Source organism: Mustela nigripes, chromosome X (genome assembly GCF_022355385.1).
Source record: "Mustela nigripes isolate SB6536 chromosome X, MUSNIG.SB6536, whole genome shotgun sequence".
In the NCBI taxonomy this organism is placed as follows: Eukaryota; Metazoa; Chordata; class Mammalia; order Carnivora; family Mustelidae; genus Mustela; species Mustela nigripes.
The window spans coordinates 53,635,840-53,639,995 of record NC_081575.1 but is presented as its reverse complement, the minus strand read 5'-3'; positions in this window follow the sequence as shown (position 1 = coordinate 53,639,995).

Sequence of the window (4,156 nt, the reverse complement as noted above, 5' to 3'; positions counted from 1 at the left end):
GATGCCCATTTTCTTATCTCTACAGAAATTACATCCCTACAAAGTTTATGATACTCCTGTATAAAGGCTTTTCCATGTCTAGAAATTTCAGTACAAATAAAAGCACAATTCTAAAATAGAATTGGAAGCCACCACCCTCATTCGAGTCAGATTTTATAAATGTACCTTAATCCTTATAACCACTCCATGCAGAAACTTGGATTAGACATTTTTTTAAAGCCTCAAGTCTCAAGATAAAGAAAAACTATTAAAATATATTAGACAATGAATAAATATATTCATAATTCACTTTTTTCTCACATTTTAAAGGTTTACAATTTAAAAAATTGTATTGTTCTGCTGTGACCTGTTTTCTGGAGAATGAAGAAAAAACAATAACCAAATAATTCTATACTGCCATTGGGTTATGTATTATGTCACACAAATATGAAGATATAACTTTGCTATAAACAAGCAATTACACTACTAGGCATTTACCCAAATTATACTCAAATACTGTCTCAAAGTGCTATATGCACTTCAATATTTATAGCAGTATTATCAACAATAGCCAAATTATGGAAACAGGCCAAATGTTCATTGACTGGTAAATTGATAGAGAAGATGGGCAATATCTATATCTATCTATGTCATCTATGTATATATCTACATCTATATCTGTATCTATATCTATATATCTATATCTATAATGGAATATACTGCCAGAAAAAGAATGAAATCTTGGATTTGCAATGACTGGATGAAGCTAAAAAGTATTGTGCCATGTGAAATAATTCAGTCAGAGAAAGACAAATATTGGGACACCTGGAGATCAGTCAGTTAAACCTCTGCCTTTGGCTCAGGTCATGATCCCAGGGTCTTGGGAATGAGTCCCACATTGGGTTTGTTGCTCAGCAGGGAGCCTGCTTCTTCTTCTGCCTGTTTCTTCCTCTGCCTGCTACTCCCCCACATGTGCTTTCTCTCTGACAAATAGATACAAATTTTTAAAAAAAGAAGAAGAAAGATAAATACTATATGATTTCACTCATAGGTGGAATTTCAAAAACAAAACAAATGAACATAGTGGGGGGGGGAAGGAGGCAAACCAACAAACAGACTTGTAACTATAGAGAACAAACTGATAGTTACTGGAGAGGATGGGATGGTGGGATGGGTTAAATGGGTGAAGGATATTAAGGAGGTCACTTGTGATGAGCACTGGATTTTGTATATTAGTGATAAATCACTAAAATCTACACCTTAAACTAATATTAATGTGTATATTACATAACTGGAATTTAAATAAAATTTTAGAGAAAGAGAATCAACAGGCTTAGGCCTGAATGAACCAGAAGGAATAGGAAACTGAGTCCCCACCTTTAATGAGACAGTATAATAAACAACCCAGCACAACTCTATATGGTGTAGAAACAATAGTTTGAAAAGTGCCTGGAGTATACATGAATATTTATTTACTAATCTCAGAATGTGCACTGAAGGGACAGGACCTTTAGAAAACTCCAAGAGCCAACTCCAAAGAGTTGGCAGACATCATTTTATTCCCCTTCCTCCAGCCTAGATAGAGAAATATTATCAGGAACTAGCATGAACAATATCCACTTAACTTGCTAATACCACTTATTCTGCCTACAGATTTTCCTACAGATTCACCCCATCTAATGTGTCCAATTTAGCTGGTATTCTCCAAAGTGACTCCTGCCACAACATATCTTGCAAGAATCTCCAGCAGGGAATACCACCACTCCAAAATGACTCCTCACTAGGAGAGGGTAAGATAATTGCACACACCAGTGCACTCATAGCACCAGAAGCTAAGGCTTATAACTGGCAGTGCAGAGAGAGTGCCCTCTTAATCAGTTTATCTGAAGCTGTAGCAGACAGACTGGGGCAGGCATATGATCTGAAAACTGGCCCTGGCCACCAACAAAAGCCTCCCAGGAAACATTGGAAGAGCATTGTGTAGTTTGGTGCAACTGCAGCCCCAGCAGAAGGGCTGAGAGCAAGCAGATGATCTGACTGCTGTCACAACCAAACTACAATTCAGGGCTGCCCCACTGGCCCCTTAACAAACCAATAATCAAACACTGGCTATAATGTACAGTGTGGGACACTGCACCTAAGTGGACTGAAGGTGAACATGTCTCAGCAACAACAGTAAGTTGTATGACACCCACACAGAAGACACCTCTGAAATGCCTGGTCCTTTTGAATAGGGGGCATTACACTACAGAACATAACAGGACCACTTCTTCATAAAGACATTTTTTTTTTTTCAAAGGGCACTTCTGTGTCTCAGTCAGTTGAACATCTGGACCTTGATCTCAGCTCAGGTCTTGATCTTGGGGTCATGAGTTCAGGTCCAACATTGGGCCCCATTCTGAGTGAAGAGCCTACTTTAATAAAAAAAAGCCAGTATTTTCAAGATCAGGAGATGTTGCTGACTTCCCTTATACATAGAAACAAACACAGAAATTCATCAAAATGAAACAGAGAAATATGTCCCAAATGAAAGAACAGGATAAAACAACACATAAAAAAAGTTCCATGAAATGGAGATAAGCAATATATCTGAAAAAGAATTCAAATTTATTGGGGCGCCTGGGTGGCTCAGTGGTTTAGGCCTCTGCCTTCGGCTCGGGTCCTGGGATCGAGCCCCGCATTGGGCTCTCTGCTCAGCAAGGAGCCTGCTTCCCTTCCTCTCTCTCTGCCTGCCTCTCTGCCTACTTGTGATCTCTGTCAAATAAATAAATAAAATCTTTAAAAAAAAAAAAGAATTCAAATTTATCATTTTAGTAGTCATAATCTCAGTAGACCTTCAACAAAGAGATAGATAGTATTTTTTTAAAATTATTTATTTATTTATTAATTTGAGAGAGACAGTGAGAGAGAGCATGAGCGAGGAGAAGTTCAGAGAGAGAAGCAGACTCCCCGTGGAGCCGGGAGCCTGATGCGGGACTCGATCCCCAGACTCCAGGATCAAGACCTGAGCCGGAGGCAGTTGTCCAACCAACTGAGCCACCCAGGCGTCCCGAGATAGATAATATTTTAAAAAAAACAGAGATGAAGAACACAATAACTGAAATTATAAATAAATGAGAGGGGATCAGGAGCAGATTGGCAGAAGCAAAAAAATGGTTTAGTGATCTGGAAGACAGAGTAATGGAAAGCAACCAAGCTAAACAGCAGAAAAAGTGATAAAAAATGATAATATGTTAAGGGAACTCAGTGACACTATCAACCAGAATAGAGTTGCATCATAGGGATTCCGGAAGGAGAAAACAGAGAAAAGGAGGCAGGAAATTTATTTGAAGAAATAATAGCTTAAAATGTACCCAGTCTGAGAAAAGAAACATATCCAGATTAAGGAGGCACAGAGAGCCTCCAACAAAATCAAATGAAAAAATTCCATATCAAAACACACAATAATTAAAATGGCAAATATTAGTGATGAAAAGAGAATTTTATAGGCAGCAAGAAAAAGTAAAAGGAAACAGTTACACAAAGGGAAAACTCATAATGCTATAAGCTCATTTTTCAGTGGAAATATTGCATGCCAGAAGATAGAGGAAGATATATTCAAAGTACTGAAGGGTAAAACAAAAAACAAAAACAAAACAAAACGAACAAAAAAAAAGCAAACAAATAAAAAACTGCAACCAAGAATATTGCACCTGGAAAGATTGTCATTCAGAATAGGAGAGAAAAGAATTTCTCAACAAACAAAAGTTAAAGGAGTTAATCACCATTAATCCAGCCTTATGATAAATGTTAAAGGGAATTCTTTTAGTGGAAAGAAAAAGGCATAATCAGGAGAAAGAAAAGTATGAAAGGAAAAACTAGATTGACATAAAAATAGAAACACAGTAATAGTAGTAATCACTTATAAACTAGTATGGAGGTTAAAATAAAAGCAGTGAGATAAATTATATTTATAAAATCAGTCAAGAGAAAGACAATAAAAAGGTGAAAAATATGATATAAAAAAGTGTGGGGAGTAAAATTTAGTGCTTTTTTTAAAAAGATTTTTTATTTATTTATCAGAGAAGTGGGGGAGAGAGCGAGCACAGGCAGACAGAATGGCAGGCAGAGGCAGAGGGAGAAGCAGGCTCCCTGCTGATCAAGGAGCTCAATGTGGGACTTGATCCCAGGACGCTGG